Source organism: Halichoerus grypus, chromosome 12, assembly GCF_964656455.1.
Source record: "Halichoerus grypus chromosome 12, mHalGry1.hap1.1, whole genome shotgun sequence".
Taxonomy (NCBI): domain Eukaryota; kingdom Metazoa; phylum Chordata; class Mammalia; order Carnivora; family Phocidae; genus Halichoerus; species Halichoerus grypus.
This window is the reverse complement of record NC_135723.1, coordinates 86,967,677-86,991,229: the sequence shown is the minus strand read 5'-3', so window position 1 is coordinate 86,991,229 and position 23,553 is coordinate 86,967,677. Positions and strand designations below refer to the sequence as shown.

The 23,553-nt window shown below is 39.6% G+C and overlaps 1 protein-coding gene and 1 pseudogene across 4 annotated transcripts in view; one reads left to right on the top strand and one right to left on the bottom strand.

Moving 5' to 3' along the window:
* The window catches only part of CHCHD3 (coiled-coil-helix-coiled-coil-helix domain containing 3), a 271,596-nt gene that overhangs the window by 130,418 nt on the left and 117,625 nt on the right, over positions 1–23,553 (top strand). The gene's annotated exons all lie outside the window — the stretch shown is intronic.
* LOC118535329 (large ribosomal subunit protein eL15 pseudogene) lies at positions 3,333–3,994 on the bottom strand (annotated as a pseudogene).

Sequence of the window (23,553 nt, the reverse complement as noted above, 5' to 3'; positions counted from 1 at the left end):
GCTATCCATGATGTGTTTTCTGTTTTTTTGATAAATTTCTAGAAGCAAATTTGTTGGGTGAAAGGGTATATTGGAATGTTTTTGTTTTCTCTCTTTCTCTCCCTCTCACACACAGCTAATTTGAATTGCCCATTCATAACCTTTTTTCATTTTTCCAGTATTGTTTTGAAATATTTTTTTCAATTTTTAGATAGTCAAATCTGTCCATCTTTTTATAGGAAGTATATGATTAGAATGGTGTGTCTGTCCGTAAGATTTAATTAGTTTTATTTCTACTTTTATGCTTTCAATTTTTTACAATGAAATTTTAATTCACTCTTATATTTATTTTGGAATATGGTATCACATGAAGTTTTTCTAGACAGTTTTGCCAGTATAATTTTTAAAATAAATAATGTATCCATTCTCCTTAGAGATATCTTAGTTATTTTATACCAATTTCTAATGTAGAATGAAGACTATTTCTGGTCTTGAATTCTGTTCATTTGCTATATTTGCCAATTCTTGAACCAATACCACATTATTTATATTACTGTAGATTTAAACCTTAAAAAATTTTTATCAAGGCAGTTCCCTAGTCATGACTGTTAATTTTTAAAATTTCTTTACTGATATGATTCATCTATTCTTCACGATGAACATTAGTCTGTTTTTATTAAGTATTTTCATAATAATCAAGACCCTTGGTTATTCTTTGTGCATTGAAATACCTTTATGCAGTATTTGGAATGTATATGTAAATAGATATTTTTGTGCTCCTAATGTGACTTTAAATACCTGGTAGTTTATTCTTTAAAGGATCTATTCACGTTTATTCCTTATCCTTTCTCTTTTCTTCTCTCATTGTTTGCCAGAGTCTCTTCTCTCTTTTTGCCACTAAACCGTTTTTTTGTTTTTTGTTTTTTTAATTTTATTTATTTATTTGACAGAGAGAGACACAGCAAGAGGGAACACAAGCAGGGGGAGTGGGAGAGGGAGAAGCAGGCTTCCCGCGGAGCAGGGAGCCCGATGGAGGGCTCGATCCCAGGACCCTGGGATCATGACCTGAGCCGAAGGCAGACCCTTAACGAATGAGCCACCCAGGCGCCCCGCCACTAAACCGTTTATTACTCTTGCATGGCTGGATGTTTTGTGACTCTTACAGCCAATCAGATGCCTTCATTGTGGATTTTGCTATAACATCAGTTTGTTATTTATTGAAGTTCACCTGTGAACTTCATTTAGCTCATTCTTCCTGTTTTCCTGAACAAAGAGAAGTACTTGTTTGCTTTTTCAGAGGACATTTGTGTGAGATATTTTTCTTTCTTCATGTTTTATGGATGTTGTCATACAGCACTTTCAAGTCTGTAATACCAATCTAGATCCCATCATGTCATTTTTAGCTCTTCATTTTACTTCATATAGATATCTTCTTTTAATATTAAAAATACACAGGAGAAACTGTCTGAAAATTCTTCTGATGTATAAAGCCATAGCATTCAATGATATGAAATTACAGTGGGTTCTTTAGTATCTTCAGAGAATCGCAATTATTAGCACTGAGAGTGATTTTCTTTCTTAACTTGTAGTTGTTAGAGAACAATTTAGAAAATTGATGCTCCTGTCAAAAGTCTGGGTGAGTAGGATGCAGGCTTAGTCTGGATACGGCAACAGTAAGAACCCCACAGCTTTTACTAACTGTGAAAAAGAGAGTCTATTTTATACTCCATTAAACTGTTATACATCATAAATAATTTATTTCAACCCCTATTCTCACTATATCAAGGATGATAAACTAGTCACTGTAAGGATTTTTTTTTTTTTGAATGAATGTAATAGTGTTCTCCTCTTCTCCTGCCTTGTGGGACTTTGTGCATTCCCCTCATTAGAAAGAAGTTTGTGCCTCCTGGATGGTCCCTGTCAACAAATACAGGCCTAGAATTGTTATGGGGACCCTGAGAGGACACTTAATGGAAGTCAGGACTCAGGGTAATTTCCTCCCTAGCTCTCCTGCTCATTAAATATATGATTTGGGCCATGATCCCGTCTTTCTGAATCTGTTTCCTCATCTTTCAAATGACCGTGGGTTCTTCAGAGTTTTGTTCTGGAAATTCAGAGAGATGAGATGTATGAAGGTGCTTTGTGAACCATCATCACTGTACTGCTATTACATTCCTGTAGGTGACTGCTCCTGTCCTTGTGTTTGGCTAGGTTAACAAGGATTGGGAGGTCTGCATACAGATCCCACTGTTGTCCATGGGAAGCCAGGCGCTAGGGTTCTCCCACCCTGTCCTGTGCTTTGTGTAAACATCTCCTGCCTCCCTGACTACATTCCTGCCTGTCTGACCACCCATCTATCCCAGCAATTTGCTGGAAAAGCAGGGGAGATGATGATGTTAAGCAGAACAGGATTTAGTTGCTGATTTTTGTGGTCTCCAGCCAGGTAGAGAACCCAGCAGCCCCAGGAAGTGGGCGACTGGCTGGTGAAGGTGGAAGTTTGAGAGTTATAGTTTGTTAAGGAGGATAAAAAGATAGAAAATAAGGAGGCTATGGTTTAAGAGATGGAATCTCAAGTCACGAATCTGTGTAGGGGAGCAGAGCCTGCAGGAAGAACTGTAGTCTGGGAGTGGCTTGCGGATGGTCTCAGAGGGGATGTTTTGAAGAGGACAAGGAAGAGCATTGTTGAGAGCTGAAGTGTGGTTATGCTGAGCAGCAGGGAGAGTTTTAGGGAGCATAGCTGAGGATGGCCTTGGGGGGTGACGCATCGATGTGGCTGCCTGGGCAGTAACTGCAGCTAGAGCCCCACCATGAAGTTGTAAGAAATCTAGTGCCTTCTGTTAACTACCGTCTTCAAGGATGACTATGAATCTAAGACTGTTGTTGTTAAGTAGTGACATCGGCTACCCCTTCTTATGTTGGATATAGTCACAAATTTGTGGACAGAATTCAATGAATTGCTATCCTACCATAATCAGTTTCGTTCATTTCAACACACAGATCATAATGCCTTTAGCAGGAGGAATCATGAAAGAATGGATGAAAGAAAATAGGCGTGCCTAAAAATAAGGCACCTGTGTGATTGGGAAACATCAGCTTTAAATTATTCTGAGAGGATGTTGGCCATTGGGAAATTGGCTTCTTTGGTTGTGCTGGGACTTGGATCTTGGATGTGGAATCTGGGGTCTAAGAGTTCCCCTGCTATCTTCTCCTAAAAATGGAAACCGACAGGGTAAATGCAACAATACCTTTCTCTTTCCATTTCTGAGTGCTAATAAGAATATTAAAACCATGTGCCGTTTTCCTTATGCCCCTGGTCCTAGCCTTATTGATGCTTATTCAATATATTTCTTTTTTTACCTAAATTGTTTATTGGGTAAGAGTTTTACAAACATTACTCTTATTAGCAGTGATGGCGGAGCTGGAGAGTATTGCATCTTCTCCATGCCGTGTGGCGAGAACCACCAGTAATGTGGTGGAACTTGTGAACCTTCCCAAGGCCCCGGCTCTTGTGGCCTGCACGTGTCAGCTCTCACATCTCCCTGGGCTGGTGGACTGGTTTGGATCCACTGGGTGTCAGGATTTCTTCTGATAGCTTTATGGGATTGGATCAATGAGGATAACCTCAAAGAATTTGTATGTGAAATCTTTGCAAACCCAGGAAGAATTCAAGACTCTCAGAGGCCCATGATGGCATCCAGCTCGCTGCTCTGCAACCAGCTGAAGGCTTCGGGCAGACTTCAGCTGGTTAACCCCATGATTGACAGGCTTGCCGTAGGTTGCACCCTCAGGAATCGGGCGTTTGTGGCCGCCACGCTGCACATGAATCTGATATATGACATAACCCTGCGTGGTCTTGTCCTCCAGTCTGTGTGCTTTGTCAGGCCGGGTTTGGGAGGGGCTGGGCTTTGGAGTGCAAACAGCTGTCAGTACCGCCCACAGTGCACCCCGAGAAGAAACGCATTACATCGGGCTGCTTCTTCCTCCACAGCTCCTGCATGTACTTCCAAGTGCCCATCTTGGCTTCCCTGTGAGCGGATGGCTGCTGCCCGACAGAGAGGCTTGACTATATTTCTTAACACGTTTAGTTATTTCCCCCACCAGTCCATGGAAGATGCCGCAGACTCCAAGACTGGAGTGAATCATGGAGTCCGTAAATTAGAAGCCATCATAGTGATCCTGGGAGAAATGACTGCTAAAAACCTGACGTTGAAGGAAGAGACAAAATGTAAAAAGTAGGAACTGTATTACTTTGGTGATGAATATTCCTAATGATGGCCTTGATTCATCCATAAAACAAAACAAAAAATTCAGAAGCACTTTACTACTTTCTGTCCCATTGTCTGTAAAGAGACAGGGAGATGTAAGACTCTGAGGAAAGATTTCTTTTACAGATGGCCACAGATTTAATCAGGGATTGAGGATGCATGAAGATAGAAGCCTCAGTTATATAGAAAAGGCACTTACACGGAGCACTTTATTTCCCAGGGACGCCAGATAATTGAGTTATACCTGAAATCCCGAACTGCCTGAATAACACACAGGCACGCACACATCCAGCTTCTGTGTGCCAAGAGGTGTTAAATGCCTTGAAAACTGTAATTAAATAGCTGACATTGTGCTGCAAAACCACCATAAGCATCGCCTCGTGCGGTTTTTCAGCATTACGTGCTAACATTTAATCCCAGTAGCTGTGACTAATCTAGTCACTTTTTGTAACACATTCAAATTAAGAGGTGTGTGTTCTTGTTCATGTACTTTCTCATTAGCACTAATAATGCTAATGGGAGTGACAAATGTAGTATGTTTTTGCCTCCTATCACTCACACCTTTTAGATAGCTAGCTCCTTAGAGGAGGTGATTTCCCATGTGATACATTATGGAGCTGTGTGTTTAATAGTTTTCCTCAAAAGAGAATATGTCCATAGGGACTATTTATTAGTGGATGGGCTCTGGGGAAAAGAAATTTGAATTAATCAATTTGAACCACAGAAGAAATTATGATGAATTAATATAAATGGGAATACCGCATACTCATTTGTTCCTATACGTCTTTCAGGCTTTTTTTTTTTTTTTTTTAATTTATATGAGATTTCAAGAGTTTTTTCCGCAGACTCTTGACTTTGATGCTTGAGTATACCCTCTTCATTCCTCCTCTGCAAACCTTCCTATTTGTTCAAAGGACTCTTTAATGTTTGAGTGACTGACAGTTTTTTTCAGTATTTGAAACCATGTAGAGCCATCTTCTTCTTATGAGTACTCATCTCATTAAGGGCTGGTATGTTTGGTTATTATATTCCCTCCACCATCGTAGCAAATACTTGGTTTCTTTTATGAGAGATCCTGAATGGATCTGCCCAGGGATAGCCTGCTGTTACCCGACTTCTCGCAGTTCCCTACAAACCCCAACTCTCACGCACTCAAAGTCCACTGCACCCCATGCCTTGTGGGACCAGTGGCTGTGTGGTCCTCACAGCTCCAGCTGCTCTTTGGGACACTCTTGCCTTCTTCTTCCCCAGGCTCAGAGATCTGAACTTTCTGCCTGGAGAGGCTTCTCCTTTCCTAGTCCTTTGCTGATGGTGGGGGACTCATGGGAGGTACATGTGTGAGAAGCTGGTGGAGGAGCCCTGCTGCTCTGGACTGTGGCCTGTGGGGACAGCTTTCTGGCATTCCTATTTCCATTCGACATGCATGTTTCCTTAGAGGCGATGGTATAAAGAGTGGTTAGGTTACCCAGGATCACAAAATGTTTATGTTAACATAGTGCAAAAATATTACAGACTAAATAAGGACTTGTCCAGGCTGGTTGGGACTGAATGCATTGATCTCTGCAAACCAAATTCCAAATGACCTTTTGGAATAGCCCATTTCCAAATTGTGTACAGTCTATAGTCTATATTTCTGTCTCTTCTTGACGGGTTACTCAGATTGTTTACTCAGGCTCTAGAAATAGATGTGCCAAGTCTGCAATGTAGCACGGAGGAAAGAGTGTGAATCCCTGCTGTTACTAGCTTAATGTCCTTGGGCAAGTCATGTAATGTCCGTGAGCCTCAGTATTTCCATCTGTTAGATGTAGACGATTAATAGCCACAAACACCTACTTCACAGAATGATCAGGAACATCATCGGAGATAATGTACATAAAAGTGCCTTGTAAGTTGTAAGGTAGGGTTGTAAACCAGAGACACAATTACTTAATATTTAACAGTTGGATAGAGAAGAGCTGTGTTGGCAGGTCCCTAAAATACTATATGTTTTCTTAAATTGTTGAAGGTATTTGGTAGGATTTTTTTTTTTCCTACCATCTTATAACACCACTGATGTATTGTTTTTAAGTAATACAGATTTTTAATGAATTAATTTTCTTAATGGCAGTATGCTTTGTAAGTAAAACACTTTACAGTAATAAGGTCCTTTGAAAAGGCAATGTCCTTTAACTGATGAAAGATCAGCCAGTCTCTTTATGTAGCACAGTGCAGAAATACTAGCCACCAGATTAAATCTTAATCAGTAACAATGTTTCACTAATTACAAGAGCTGCTTTATACATTGGGTAAATTGCTGTTTGTAAACATTGGATTATATTAACTAATGGAGCTGATTGCCAGCCACAGAATAAGCATAAGGTTTGCTAAAAGCTTTCATCAGTGGCTTGAAGTAGGTAGGCACTGCTGCCTAATATCTCAGTTAGTGTGGAAAGGCAGGTAATGACATTATGAATACATTTATAATGCAGGCCAATTTCTTCTAAAATGCATGTAAGTATTATTACTTTACTAGAAGTCTGTGAAATATGATTTATTTAATGGATTTTCAGCCCCCATAATATTAAGATATAATTGAGATGTGGAGTAAAAAAAAAAATTGCATGCAGTCGGTATGGTACATGAATCATAGACTAAATTGCTTGTAATTTTAAAGGCACTTAGAAAAATTGTGAAATTTATATAATGCATCCTTATGTTTGGAAAAGGTTATAAGAACAATAGTCTGGTTATTTTAGTATTTCAGTCCTAAAAATAGGACTTTTGAAATATTATTAAACCTAAGATAGCCATATGTGTGAGCAGATCCAAAACTTTTTATGTCCAGTTCTCATTAAATAATTTCTGTGAATTTTTCCTTTAAACCTCTCATGTTTAGCGAAGTAGTTGAGCAGCATCTAATTTCTATAAAGGCCATAATCTAGTTTTTATAAACTATACAACTGGATGAATGACAACATAAACGTTGCCAGCGTGTTTAGAAGGGAATCAGTTAAATGGTACTTGGAATTTTGATGATTATTGCTTTGAAAAGACTGAAAATCACAGGTCTTGGCTTTATAGTTTAATTACTTGCTTAACAATTGCTAGTGATTCACTAAATCACAAGGCTTCCAAACAAATAACATCAGTAACTGCTGCCATGCCTGAGCAACTCCAGTTTTCTTGACAATGGCTACCAAACGGTGTTTAGCCCAATATAAACTGTTTAACAGCAAGCAATAGGAGTTTCGAGTGTACCGTTGATGAGATGCCAGCAAAGTGAGCGCTTTACCAGTGGTGATACTTGTGTCGAGAGTAACTTCAGCGTGTTTCATCAGGATCAGTTAGAGAAACAAATACAGTAATTATCCACATCCCTTTTTGATATTAGATTTAATAATAACAAGCACCGTCCAGCTTTCCGGGGCTTCTAATTAATAATTGGTTCTTAAGAGCACAGGATGCGGCTCCTCACAGTTTGAACAAGACTGGGAAACAGGGCAAGCTTAAGGTCCTTCGTACTTTTGTGGGCCAGGGTCAGAACTCCTGGTGGCAGTTTAAAGGAAGAGCAAGATTCAGGTGTCCTGGTGGGAGAATTTCATTTGTGCCTTTATTGACCTGTGCTGTCTTTCTTCACTGTGTCTTAACTTCGTGGCATTTCTGTGAGTTCATGACTCTTCCATCTTGCTCTTTTGCAATGGCAAGCTCTTTATTCCAAATAGGTTCTTCCAGAATTAGATGAGTTCCTCCGTTTTTACTTAGGTAGCAGTCACAGTCTTGCTCACATGAGTTACCTTAACCCCTGTTCTTTAGTATTTTACCTCTGAAATAATGTAAAAGAAACATAGCAGACTTGCACTTAAGCAGTGATAGTAATGCATAATATTTTATCAAGCACTTGCTTATGCCAGGCTCTGTGCCAAGAACTCTACATATATCTTATTTGATTGTTATAGCATGAGGTAGTAGTATTACTATTCCTATTATTGGAATTACTGAGACTTAGAGAAGTTAAGTGATTTACCCTTCACCACTAGGCAGTCACTTTGGCTCCAGACCCATGCTTTGAGCTACTCTGCCATACCATCTCTAGTATAAAGGTGCCCTCTTAGTTTGTGAACATTACTTATTTAGTTGTGACACTGTATGAAATGTGGTCCTCCTTGGTGTAGATGGGTATTTAAAAATTTTTTAAATCGTGACCTACAATAATACATTTTAAATTATGATGCAGTGCACACAGATATATTAATAAACATAAGAAATAATACTACATTCTACTTTCTGCCTTCATATTTTCTATTTTATTCTGTTTCCATTTTAAAAAACTGCGGGTTGTAACCCCCTAAAACGATTTCACAGTCCACTAATAGGTAGCAACCTACAGTTTGAAAATCATTGAGAATCAGTGCTGGCCTTGTGGGGTCCATGCTAGTCAGTGAAATCTGTGTTTTACACTTGCTTATATGCTGCCTCAGGTACTTGCACTTCTAATTTTGTTAGTTTTCTAATTTTGTGAGATAGTTTTGCTAGTAGGCATTTGTGAATGATTGAATTCTGAGGATGGATGAATACCTTTCCTGAGGCTCAGAATTTCTCCTTTGCCATTTCATCGTGGTCCTTTGGGGGGGGGGTCTCGTGGAGTTAAGATTCAGGGTTATACTCCGGTTATACTTTCCAGAGGCTGCTTCCCTTTCTTTCTGAAGTTCATTATGGCAATTGAAGGAAACCAAAGTAAAAAATATGGTCTCTCTCCAGTTATACCTCTTCCATTTTTGTCTTCTCTTATACTGGACACAGTATACCCAGTGTGTTTTAAATAGAATTGAGAAGAGGGGCGCCTGGGTGGCTCAGTTGGTTGAGTGGGTGGCTCTTGATTTTGGCTCGGGTCATGATCTCAGGGTGCTGGGATTGAGCCCCAGGTTGGGCTCTGTGCTCAGCAGGGAGTCTGCTTGAGATTCTCTCTCCCTCTCTCTTTACCCCGCCCCCGCTTATGCTCTCTCTTTCAAGTAAATGAATCTTTAAAAAAAATTAGAATTGAGAAGATGCAGGATAGTCTCTTGTCTTTATCATCTTGCACCCTTTGCCAGGCATACCTACCTAAGTATTGGCCAGAAGGCAAGACTGAGGTTGTTGCCCCACTTACTTGTCTTTGCCTGGAATGAACTAGTAGCACAGACTGGGGTAACCAAACACCAGCATGACATGCGCTGCCCACATCCTCTCATCCAGTCCCTCCTTGAGCCAGCAAATTTAGGTTCCCACGCCGTACTGGAAAGCTCTAGGGCTACAGTGGGAAGCTGTACACACATGCTTCCGCTTTGAGTATCCATTCTAGTGGGAAGACAGTTAACAAATGCCGTAAATATTTGAGGAGCAATAATATGGAGTTAGATGGCTGTAGTATTTCTCCACTTATCTGGGCCCCATTTTTAGGGTTGTTAGTTTTTCCAGTACCTACAGATCCTCCACAGCGACCCAGAATGTGTAAGCCAGAGGCCACCATGGGATTTTCATTTGTGAGAGGCCTATAACTCAAGGGGAGACAGTTCCCAAGAATAGGGCCAGTGCAGTCCATGAAACAGCAGCATTGATATCACTTGGAAACTTGTTAAAAGTGCAGACTCTCTGACCCAGCTTGGACCTACTGAGGCAGAATCTGCATTTTAACAAGATCCCCAGGTGAATATGCACATTAAAGTTTGAGAAGTACTGCTAGGGTGTAGTGGTTGTCTGCTTGGCTACTCTAGAGAAATAGAGTTGGACATGATAAGTAACTCCCAGCAAAATGACATTTTGTCAAACCTTGAAGCATCTACTAGGGTGGAAATTGTCAGATGCTGCCACTTTACTCACTTCTGCTACTCCCAGCAAGACTGAGCAATGTACCCTCTCCTGCCCTTTTGATACCTCCCTCCCCACAACCGGAATGGAGCACCTGAAGTTAGTCCTCACCCAGCATTAGTTAGAAATCCCCCTGGTGTGTGGTGGTTCTATACGTATATCACCAGCACCTGGCCTCATTTGTCTCTTTGCACCTACTTTTTGGGTGAGAGCCCTTTTGCCTGTGGCCCCCTTGCCCACAGACTCCCCTAGCCATGTCCAAGCCTGTGTGTATAATAAACCTTTGAAATACTTGGGATCATTGGCTTAGCTTTGCTGTATTTTGGTGTTTTGAGCTCTGGTATCTTTTGAGGGAAGGACCAGCAGACCCAGATATGGACCAAGTCAGACTGGGGCTTAAAAAAAAAAAAGTAATCTTGATTCTCAGATATCACTCTAAACCAATGAGATCAACATTTCTGCAGGGTAGGACCTAGGATGCAGCATTTTTCAAAGCTTCCAGGTGATTCCAATTGGCAGCCAAGGTTGATAGCCTCCTCTCTAGAGGAAAAATATCTTTTACGTTTTTAGGGCCCTAGAACAATTTAGAAGCTACTTATGATAAATTCTGACTGATGCTTTCCATGTCCATCATTGAAATACACCCTCCTCTGCAGATATGTATGTGGAAAGCAGGCTGAGTGTACACCATTAGAATTGCTTGGTTTCATTCTTAAAAAACTGATAGCAGCAGAACAGAGAGCCACCAGAGTTGAATTTGAGTCACCACAATGAGCCTGACATCAGATCCTGTGGAAAATAGGTTGTAACAACCTGTGACTCAGTTGATAAATGAATAATAGCACTTTTGCATTTGAAAAATAACAGTTCCTTTTAATGGGTAGGAAATTTTTGTCTATCATTTTCATCTGACTCAGGCCAGAATCTGCTTCACATTTGTGGAAGTGATCCAGACCTAGGTTTTTATCTGATTCTGAAAATGACAGCTATAGTCCCAAACTTCCATACTCTGGAAGGTTTTCCTGCCAGCCTTGCTTTTGCCTTTTGCTTTTTCAGATGACACAGAGCAGAAAGGATCAGTTGGGAGTCCCTCAAAGCCAGAAGATTAAATGGAATTAAGAGAAGGTATTCTGAGGCAGGAAACAGTGACTAGATGAAAGGACTCAAGGGGGAAGATTTTGAGGTCCTTAGATTTTATGACGTTTTGGTAAGCCAGGGCTATAAGCTGTGGCTTAGAAGAGAACTTAGGTGGAAAAATTGAAAGGAGGTCCTTAAAATTTTGTAGGATGTAAAAAAGAGAAATTTTAGCAGAAAAGGTTTATGTGCCAATAATGAGCCTGATCTGAAATATTGTCCTTACAGACACTTTGATATGTGTCTATCAGTGGTCTGTCTTTGACGTTCAGACCCTGCATGAGCTGGCTTAACTTGTGAATCCTGACTAAAAGGGAACAGTTGGAGATGGCAGGTTCAGTGCTCACGTGCCACAGCGATGGGCTCCCAAGTTGTGCTGGCCCATAAGCAGCTCCCTCCAGGATGGAGACCAAGGGAGGCGCCTTGCTTTTGCTTTGTCTTAGTGCCTGCGTGTCTTTGACAAGTGAACAATAAAATGTACTGTTTGATTTCAGACTGTCTTGCTTCTTTTCTCTGTCCCTCCCGCAATCTTTCTTTTTCATGTCACATTGCACGAGGTGCTTTTCACCTCTCTTTCCTGACCCTGGGTTCCAGTGTTCATTGGTCGCTCTCACCCAGGATGTGCTCTAATTGGCAAAACTGTAACCTGGTAGCAGCAGTTCGCTATTTCAGTTTCCTAATTGGTGTCAGGGTCTGCTGGTGGAGCCCAGCCATGTTGGATTGATTGATAGATCGGCTGCTGTGACCGCCACGCTTCCGTCTGACCACCAGGTTTATTGCTTTTTGAAACCAAAAATTAAAATGTTAAATATATCCTACAGTGTTCATAGTGGGTCTGAAATGAAATCAGCTATTCATCATTAAGGAATACTTTCAATGTTACCTGAAGGTCCCTTGGGTTTGCAACTCGAAATTTTGTTCTATTTCTAACTCACAGCTGGCTGTTTTCTTGCTTTCATAATGCGGCGTAAAGCTGCATTATATTTCACACAGCCTGCTGCACAGTGGGTTTCTTCTTTTCAGAAGTAACGTAGACATGGTGTTAAATGTGTGTGTGTTGGGGGTTGGGTGGCTGGCATTGAAGATACCCTTCTTACAGAACTTGAAATTTATAAGCTCATTTACATTGGTCAGTGAGAATGTAGGTTGTTAACTGAATCCTAAGAAAAAATGATACAAATTCTTTTTCAAAAGCTATTTCACATAATTGACATTTATGTCGAAAGTATAACTGAGCAGTTAGGCATATGAGTGTAATATAATGACTGTTTACCCAAATTAATGTCTGAAGTTACAGAAGGCTACAAAATACTGCATTTTAAAATCGAGTTTTAATACTTTGATTAGCATATTACATTCCAGTATAATAAAACAATTTAATAATCTTAAAGAGATCAAGTATTACTAGTGAGCAAACCTCTTTGATGTTTTTGTCTCATCCAGTTTCTGTAGCCAGTATTAATCATTTATAGCAGCGTTGCTTTTGTAGAAAGAGTCCATCTTTATCAACACACATTGTGTTTTAAAACATTCTAGTATTTTATTTGTTTGCATTATACTGGTTTTCCAAAGAACTTTCCTGTATATTCTTTCTCTTGTTCCTTTGAATATCCTCAAATTAAGGAGTTATTATTTTACATTTTATTGAGGAGGGGACTGAGAAGCAAAAGTTAAGTGACTTGATGGAAATCCCTACTACCATATAAGTGATTGAGTTGTAGCTTAAACCAGCTCTTGTGACTCCATGTCTAGTGTTTTCCCACATTAATATACTGCTCTCTATGTGCTGAGTGTACCATTAGTGCTCTGGGCATACAAAGATGACTCGCACTCTCTTAACCTAAAATTCTAGTTCAGAGGATTGACGTATGCACAGGTAGAAACACAGAGTGCTAAAGGGCTGAGGGGGTATTCAGGCTCTAGAGATAGGGTTGGGCCATAGGGATGAAAGAGGAGAGAGCCTGCCACGATTTCTTAGATTTCTTGGAACTTTAAGAAGTAGGGGCTTACGGATTTGAAAGGTTCTTGGCATCCAAACTGAGAGGACAGCTGGAACAAGAAGATCCAGAGATGGGAGAACCCATAAGTTCTGTTTCTGGATGTTGAATATATGAATGTCGTTAGAACGTAGGAGGACTGTTAATGGTTGACAGGTTGGAAGGCACAGAGCAGCCAAATGGCCAGTCTTGTGGCCATGTTGAGGATAGATTAAAGGAGAGAAAAAAGGGTGAAAATCTTTTAGGATAGGAATGTGGGGCAGCCTTCCCAGCAAGGCAAAGCAATTTCTTTCTTTCTTTCTTTCTTTTTTTTTAAAGATTTTTTTTTTAATTTTTTAACAGAGAGAGAGAGACAGCGAGAGAGGGAACACAAGCAGGGAGAGTGGGAGAGGGAGAAGCAGGCTTCCTGCCGAGCAGGGAGCCCGATGTGGAACTAGATCCCAGGACCCCGGGATCATGACCTGAGCCGAAGGCAGATGCTTAATGACTGAGCCACCCAGGCACCCCAAGGCAAAGCAATTTCAATTAGAAGACTGTACATTGGAATTCAAAGGGGGAGATTATCTATGGTAGATATTGCTGAGTTTAGAAGTGGGAGATTCGAAAGAAGTGAGTTACGCCATACCGAAAAGATTACTCCGACTTCAAAGACTGGCAGGAATCACAAGTCAGTTTAAGATTTCTGTCACTTTGATTTATTACTGAACCAGCAAATGAGCAATTCTAAGGCCATCCGATGAGGTAAGGACCCAAGTAACTGGGTGGCGAAGCTTTCTCTTACCTTCTTAGTTCCTCAGAGCAGACCTAAAGTACTTTGGTCCTTAGATCAGTTGTGGAGGAAATACTCTGTCATGTTAGTGGTGTTCAGAACCATAGATTCTCTGACTTTATATATGAAGCTGAGGAAGGCACTCTCCCAACCCTTAAGCATCTACCTGTCACCATAAGAGGAAAGCCTTCCTGTGCCTATTCCTGTGTTCTGTTTCTTGCTGTCTAATTGGATGGTGACAGCTTTAAAATAAGGTTAATGACCAGTTGTGTTTGAGGTTGCTGTGTTTGAAGTACCTCCAAGACATCCATGTGGATATGTTCATTAAATAAATTGGAGACAGTTCTGAAACTGGGGAGGGTGGCCAGGGTTGGAGAGAGGTAGAGATCGGGGAATGGTGAGATCTCCAAAGAAGAGAATGTGGACAGAAGACAAAAAAGGGCAAAGGCAGCATTGGCAAATACCCACCTTTAATCAGCAGGTGGAGGAAGAGTTGTGGAAAAGGTTACATAGCAGCCATCTGCAAGGAGAGAATGGAGGAGTGCTGGCAGTGAGGAGAAGAGGGAGCTTCAGGAAGTGGCTCCCAGAGAGGGCCAGCAGGATGAGCACTGATCAGAGGCCATTGACTTAGGCAGTTATTGATCAGTGGTTACCTTGCCTCATAATGTGCGTAATCAAGCGGTGGAATCAGAACCAGCTTTCAGATGGTTAAAGAAGGGAAAAAGGGAAAAAGCTGAGGCAGTCATTATTCTGTCAGGACTTTACCTGTGAAAGAATTGTGGCAAAGAATATATACCTTGATGAAGCAGCAGTGTTTTGGGAGGTTTTCCTTATTTTTTCTTTCTTCATTTTTACCCCTTCTTTTAAAAAATTTTCTTCATTGTTTTTAGCTCATTTTTTAATTCAAGTATAATTAACATACAGTGTTATAGTAGTTTCAGGTGTACAATATAGTGATTGAACAATTCTGTATATTGCTCAGCGCTCATCAGGGTAAGTGTACTCTATATCCCCTTTCTCTATTTCACTCATCTCCCCTCCCACCTCCCCTCTGACAACCACCAGTTTGTTCTCTATAGTTAAGAGTCTGTTTTTTGGTTTGTCTCTTTTTTCCTTTGTTCATTTGTTTTGTTTTTAAATTCCATGTGTGAGTGAAATCATATGGTATTTGTCTTTCTCTGATTGACTCATTTCACTTGGTATTATACCCTCTAAATCCATCCATGTTGTTGCAAATGGCAAAATTTCATTCTTTTTATGGCTGAGTAATATTCCATATTGTGTGTGTGTGTGTGTGTGTGTGTACATACCACATCTTCTCTATCCATTCGTCTGTGGAAGGACACTTGGGCTGCTTGCATATCATTGCTATTGCACATAATGCTGCAATAAAATAGAGGTGCATATATCTCTTTGAATTAGTATTTTCGTTTTCTTTGGGTAAATAGCAGCATTACTGGATCATATGGTAGTTCTCTTTTTAATTTTTTCAGGAATCTCCATATTGTTTTCCACAGTGGCTGTACCAGTTTTCTTTAAAAAGATTAATATGTTTGAGAGTTAAGGGAAGGAATCCAATGGCAAGAGAAAGATCAAAAATGCAAGAAAGGTGGTAATAAATTGATAGAACACAATCTCAGAGAGTTTTGGGAGGGAATATATCCAAGTTTAGAGATGAGGATCTTTGAAAAGGGAAGAGAAATCCTCTTCAGAAGATCATGTGAGGAAAGTTAAGTTGGAGGGAGAGAAGTTTGCAACCGAATGGCCTCCATTATCTCAGTTACAGGATTTACCGAGATTCTGCATTCTACTGTGTGAATGCCAAGTCAATTTATTCTTTAGGGCAGGAGTCTGATGGGAACACAGTCAGGTGAGACTCAATGGAATTCCCAGTCCAGTGTCCTGAGCAGGTGCATCTTCATTGCTAATCAGATGTTGATACCTCTTACCTGACTTACTTGCCCCTTCCTGACATAGCGTCCCAACTTCAGCTTTCGGTCAGGTCTCCTGGACTTCTTTTAGTTTTTACCCTTTATCCTTGATTTCATTCTCTTCATGTTACAGGTCTTCCTTCTTGCCTGGGTCTGCCCTCCTCCATTAACAGGATACCTTTCTAGTCAGGCCTCCCCCTAAAGACCCTAGCCTAGTCTTTCTGTGGGACTCTTCTGGAAGTTCTGTGCTTCCAAGAGAGAAAGAGGCTGAAATTGCTTAACCTGTATCAATCAATAGATTTATTATATGAATACTTAAATATGTTAGAAGATATGGATATCCTTGACTTCAGGGGTAGTGTAAGATACTTCTTGGGAAAGATGGGACCTTTTAAAAAAGTTAGAATGAAGTCTTAAAGGTATCTGACAGATTTGTTTTCTATCAGACTAGTTTTTTCTTGCTGAAACATACCTTTGAGTCTTATTTAGGGTTGAGTTCTTCCAATGCTTCTGAAATCTGTTCTGACTTTCTGGCATTGGAAATCGACATCCAATTCCAAGAAGAGCCTTATATTAAAGATTGTCAATTTTAAACAACTTAATAGATACATAAGTAATAGAGCTATTCTAACAGTGTCTTTCATTTTTTGAAAAATAGCACTTGTTTTAGAAATTCGAGCTGCTTTAAACCAGTTGCTTCCATGCAACTTGGCAGCAGCTGTTAGACACTATTATAAATGCTTGGGCAAGGTTCAGTGTTACAATCTTGGGGGTGCTGAAGTTTATTACATATTTGATCAAATTACCAGCTTTTCCTACGTTTACAGATGTGTATCGATTTTTTCATATCTTACCTATATGATTAGGAACAGAGTTAGTTGATGGCTGTGAGAAGTTACAAATGAATAGAGGGGTGCCTGGGTGGCTCAGTTGGTTAAGCATCTGACTCTTGATTTTGGCTCAGGTCATGCATGATATTAGGTTTGTGAGATCGAGTCCCGTGTTGGGCTCTGCAATGGGTGTGGAGCCTGCTTGGGATTCTCTCTCCCTCTGCTGCCTCTGTCCCCCTCTCCAAAAAAAAAAAGAAAAGAATAGAGGGTTTCCAGAGACTTGGTGTGCATATTCAGAGTAAAGGAGATTTCCCATTTCACTTCATTGTGGTTAATAAAGGCATCTGGGAAAGGGGTCAGAAGCATCAGCAATTTGCAGAAAATTTGTGATTTTCCATGAAACTACTGTTTATACTACATTTTGGGGGAATAGGCTGACATCTCTTTCATTGTCTTGGTTATAGTGAGCTCTTCACTGTATATGGTTCTAATCTGGGGGTCATGGGCTTATATGTAATCTGTGTGAAGCTAGGTTTTAATAAACTGTACTCCCTAAAGTTCTGTCATACTTTAGATTCTAATCATTAACTCCATATCCCATAATATAGAGACCTGCTAGTAAGAAGACATCAGAGATTATTTGATAAGGAGGATGGGCACTGATATTTTATTAAAAGAGAAGCACCCATGTGTGGAAGGTCCGGTTTACAGAATGCATTCACATCCATCATCTCATTTGCTTATCACACATTCCTCTGAGTACGTCCTTTTCAGCCTCTGTACTCCGTTTACAGTCTCATCCACACCGATGGCTCTAGCCATCAGCTATAAACCAACAACTTCAGAATCTATATTCTTAGGCTCTAGTTTTCAACATGTAACATTTAGCCAAGTCTTCTCTTCTCACTTGCAGACTTCATCAGAAACCGCTGTTCTCTTTCTTAGTGAGCGAGACCACCATCTGTATCTGAAATCCAGTTGTCCTCCTTGCCATTCCTCTCTCCTTTTCCATATTCTGCTGATTCCACTTCCTTGAAACTCTGGAATCCAAACCTGCTGCCGCAGACCTTGTCTGGGCCTTCGTGACATTTAGCCTGTATCCCTTCAAGCATATCCCAACTACTTGCCTCAGTGTTGCACATCACCTCTGGAGTGGTTTGGTTTATCTCAGGTGAAACTCTGATGTGTTCTTCCCAGGCAGGATGTCCTTTAGTGGCCCACCATGGTCTCCAGGTAAAGTTGGAGCTACAGTAGGTTACCAGGGCCCATCTTCATAGTCTGCCCATGCTTGGTTTTGCTGCCTCATCTTCGGCCACATTTCCAAGTGCAGCTTAGATGCCACTGTCCTGAACCAGGTTGCTGAACCTGCCGTGCGTTTTCATGCTACCACCCCTCCATGCTTTAATGCCTTTGCTCGTGAGTGTCCATCTTTTCCACCTTAACCCTTTCTGGAGCCCCATCTTTTGGAACCATTTTTGTTAACATTTCTCCATCCACCGTGAAATTTGTTATTCTGCTTCTGTGTTTCTGCTCCACTTCCCCAGTGGATGTGAGCTCTTAGTGGATGGGGGCTGTGATCATCTGTTTCTTCAGCACCTTTTGTCATATCTGGGACACTTAGGAATGTCATGGAGGTTTGCAGAACATTGCACAGGTCTGAGTCTACACACATATTAAATAACTAAATGACTTCCTCAGGGTTATAAGAGCTCTAACTACAACTAACTCTAAAAGTTCTTCGACTCTAGAACTTCTACTCCACTTCTGTGTACACCAATTCTTAAAAAAATAAATCGTGATTCAGCTGACTGAACCATTGATCTTGGTTGAGATAGACTTTTGCTTAAAAAAAAGTATTGACAATAAAACAGTTCGTTAGTATGGCATTAGTATGGCTGGGTGCTGACAGGTTGTGCCATAGGTGAAAAATATCAGCCACAGATCTTTTTAAAAATTTGTATAAATAATATAAACTCAGTTAAAACTTCTCATTACCATACTGAGGGGCTAGCTAGGGGAACCGTGTCCCCTGTGAATAATGCATTTAATTAAGTTCAATTTTAATGTTTACAGGTAGCAATAGACAAATTTATTACTCCCAATATTTATATCTTATAAAGTAGTAAATTGTTGCTGGAAAGCCATAATAAAATCCAGTCATTTTGAAATGAATTCCAGAGTCCCCGTAGTGCAGGGTTAATCCATGATGTACCGTGGTTTCTACTTGCAACCTTGCAGCATAATCAGGTTCTTTTAAAATTAATCTTACTTAAATGAGAAATTGTCTTTCACCCATTTGTTAGATTAGAATCTCTCCCCTTTCTAATGGGGACTGAAGTGATTTTCCTCACATCCTTTCTTTCTCCTTGGCTCCCTGCTCCACTCCATTATTGATATTATTATCTCATAAGGATTGTTCTGTGTTTTCAGAATTTATTTTTCTCCCCCAAACTCCCCCACCCTTTTCCCTTCCAAACAGATAAATTCAAAGAAAGAATAGCCCTTCTTTCATCCATTATAAATGATTTTTCATTTGAGCATGTCATCTTGCTTTTTTGTTACAATGAAGATCAAAGGGATACAGGTTCACCACTAGTGTTCAGTTCTTTTCAGTTCTGGGCCTTAAAGAAACAGGATCTAGTTTAATTTGTTGCAGCTTTAGATCTCTCTCAAGGCATGTGGCACTCAGGTGGCTGGGCATGACTGCATGCTGTGTGTGTGTGTGTGTGTGTGTGTGTGTGTTAGAGTGAGCGAGCTGGACATTTGGTATTTCATATGCTTTGCATTGCTTATCCCAGAGATAACACATCTCAAAGGAATGTGTTTGTGTTGGAATATTACTTGCTTCTATTTAAACCAAGCCGGGAGTCCTTCAGAGATCCTCACTTAAAAATATCCACTCCACAGTTTGAACTCTGGTGTTATATGAATTTTGGATATTCCACACTTGCTTGGCTTTTTCTTTTTTTTAAGAGGTTAGAAAAAAGAAAAAAAGAAAAAAAGAATTTCAATTCCTTACTCTGACCACAGCCAGTATGTCCCTTTTACACAAGGCCCTCTCAGTTGTCGGTTGTCTCAGTTTGGAGTATTAGCAGGTCAGTTGAGGAGAGGTTAGTCGTTCCCTATATTTAAAACCAGGAATAATGAATTGTACTTCAATTACTATGAGACAGTGACAGATTTATAAATTAAAAACAATTGAGCTATTTTTAAACACCCTGCTTTTTACTTCATTCTGTGATTCATGTCTTTATGCCATGTTATTGGGAGACCATTGTTGGGTAATATTAGACCAGATCCTTCCCACTCAGTAGGCTGATTGTCTGATGATTCTTAGTCTTCAGAATTTCTATATGATATGTTCCATATTTCAGTAAAACCAGGCCTCTTTTTCCTAGTCTCATTATTGTCACATAATCTCACCCTGGTCAGTCATCTTAATGCCAACAGTTCTTTTGTTCTCATCCCTCATTTCTCCAATTGTGGTCAAAGTTCCATTCTTCTAGTTACTTGAATATTTACTCCAAGGTTTGTAAGCCAAATGTTATTCTTATGGTTCTGATGAGTTGCATAGCTCATCAGTGTTGTCTGCAAAGGGTTGAGGTATTCTTCAGAAGTCTAGTACCCATTCATTTATTGCATAGAACTAATAAATCCTTAAACACTTCATCTATGTATTTTTGGGCTTAATTATTCCTGCTCATTCCCTAAGTCAAATTGAACTTCCCATATGTCTGTTTCTTTTTTATCTTTGGGTGGCAAAAGTGTTTAAACAAATCTTTCAAAGTCTAAAGGCCAAAAATATTTCTTGTTATCGAGTGGGGTCTATCTCCCACTGACAAGTTATATTCGAAAAAGTGTGTTTATTTGGATGTAGAACTTGGGTTCTGATTTTTATCTGATTTTACATGCAATTTTATGCATGAAGATCTGAAGGCACATAAAACTCATGTATAGTCAGGTTTACAGACCCTGACACCCCTGTTGCTAAGAATTAAAAAATAAATCTTATTCGAAGTCAATACTATGTTCTAACTGGTTGCACTTGCCAGAAATCTGGCCACTGCATAAATGGAATAATTTAAAAAAATTTTTTTCTCTCTGAATATTTTACATATTTATTTCTATCTATGTCTAATCTTATCTATTCTACCCATATGGAAGAACCAGGTTTGGAGTGTCCAGTCACATACAAATCTGTCTATAAATGGATCATCACATTCCAACTATGCTGAAACACACAGACATTTAAAACTAACCGGAATATCAAAGTTTTGAAAAGGATTATTAATGCAGATTTTTTTTTGATAACAAAACAAATTTATTAGAAGTTTCTGTTGATGCATTTGAACTTTGAATGTCTGTTATGACATTGTTGTGACATTGTCTATTGTGACATGTGTTTGAAAGGTACATGTTTTGATCTCATTTAAGCAAGACATTATTCCGATTATTTTGAATTCATATTCTAAATGGCTCTTTGAGTTTGGTTTTTCTTCTTGACCATTGTAGATTCTGCCTTGTGTGGGAATAAGTAAGTTTTCACATGAAGGTTTACATGTAAATTCTGTTTAAGATATACCTTAATATGTTTATCCAACAACGTTCAGCACATTATGAATGGTGTAGGTTTGATAAAGCATGACTATTTGAAATGATGTTTCCTCGTTATTGGTCAAGGGATTTAAAAAGTAAGTAGTTGCTTTGCTGGTAGTTTGCCCTGTACGTAAAATACAGAATAGCAATTTTTAAGTAGACCTACGGTAATGTTGAGAGTCTCAGTTGTGGCTAAAAACCTGAAAGTGAGTAAAACTCCCTAAAAATTGGTCAGGCGACTTAGATGCCAGACTCAAATAATCAAAATAATTTTATGCTCAAGTGAAAAATAGGGCTTATGCCTTTCAAAGCAAAGTGGACATTTGATCAAAGTTGAAATGTATCAATAGTACCTGCTGGTACATTTGCCATTTCTGCCCCTTTTTAGTATTGAGAGGAATAAAAGCCAGGCTACAGTACTGAGACTTCTTTTAGTGAGTAAGCAGGATATGGGGTACAGACCTGGCATGGACTCATATCAGTGAGTGGCACTTCAGTGGGGTGTTGGGCAGTTTTCTAAAGTTTGTGGCATTTTCTTTGGTGTTTAGGCTTTGGGGGATATGAACCAAAGACTGTTGATTACTTAGCGGAGGTGCTTAGTGGTAATATTAGTAGTTTTGCTTGGGAGAGGTCACATTAAATGCCTGCAAACAGATTTTGAGTCAGGAGAGATTTGGTCAACTCCTTTCTTCCTTCTTAGGGTACATTGGGTGTGCTCTACGAGGCCGTTCATTACTGTCTCCCCGCACTCCCCTTAAGCTGTTTCTTCTTTTCCCTCCATCCGGATTCTTGCCTGCCACGTTGACAACAGGTTTTTCCCTTTCCTTTGTACATTCTCTTTGTGAGCTTAAGAAAGCTGATCCAGTCAACCTCAGTTGTGTGCACCCAGAAAAAGATGGCAGGAATGGAGGCAGCTCTTCTTTGCTCTTCCCTTGACTCTTTTCTAGCTGTGGGTACTCAGGCGGTCATTTACTCTTGCTGAACCTTTGTTTCTTCCTCTCAACAGAGATGTGGCTTGAAAGGATGGATTTTTCAAATCCTTTGAAACTATAAAATTCTGTCTCTGCAAGTTCCCTATGATCTGTAGGGAAATTAGACTTCTCACTATCCCAGTGCCATCAGCCTCTGAGACTTGGTGATAAGAAGTCCCCTTTAGGCTTTGCAGCTGCCTTTGGACCATTTTCTAATGGAAAAATACACTCAGAATTTCAAGCCATTGCCTTTGGAGTCATCTTTGGAAGATGACTAATATAAACTTTTTTGTGCTTTTTGTTGGTGTGTGTCATGTTTTTCTGTTTTTTTATTTAAAGATCTCAAGCTCTTCTTAATTTTAGTTTATTTATCTGTAAATTGAGATTTTTGACACCTCCTTCAAGCAAGTATTAGGCTTATTTGCTATTTACTTTTACGATGGGCCTAATATGCAGAGACCTGTAGATTATTAATCTTACTACTTTGCAAAAGAACTGTTTCAAGGGGTGAGTAGTGAAACTTGTCCTCGTACTTTGAATTTACTTGCTTTTATTACATTTCTTAAATGAAATTTCAGAGCCTGGAGGAAAGTAGTGGTGTAAGTATATTTCAGGAATATATAATTGGTTTGAATTCTTTGGTAGAGAAGAATTTTATAAAATTAGAGTATCATTATGAGTACAGTTTAGCTTTTTTGCTTGTATGTATATATAGACCCTCAAATCTTTTCAAAATTGGAGTCATAATTTACTCAAATATAATAATATTAAAACTAAAATATTGTTCATGTGACTTTTTCCTTCCCCTTGTTCTACATTTAATGACATTTGATGAGTTTTGCTTCTCTGTGGTGGTGATTTGTCAAGAGGAAACTGTCAGTGATAGGTGGGGAACAGCCTCTTTCCCGGGAGCCCAGAGGAGGATATGACATGTGGTTCCCATTGTAACCCAAGCAGTGCCTGTTACTGTGGTTCTTACTCAGCCAGTAAGTGTTGTTATGTGGGCAAAAAAGAAATGAGGTCTAGAATTATTTTTCTTACTCTCATTCAACAAAGAAGCTGAGCTGTATTGGGATGTATCGTTTAAAAAGCCATTTTCATGATAAACTACAGTGCCAGATTTTTAAAAAAGTAATCTGTAAATAGCTTTTTAAAATTTAAAACCTGAGAACATTAAGAAAATATTGATGCATAAAATGAAACAATTAAGTGAACAATGATCATATTCTTATTTTGGGAGATAGCAAGCCTGTAATTC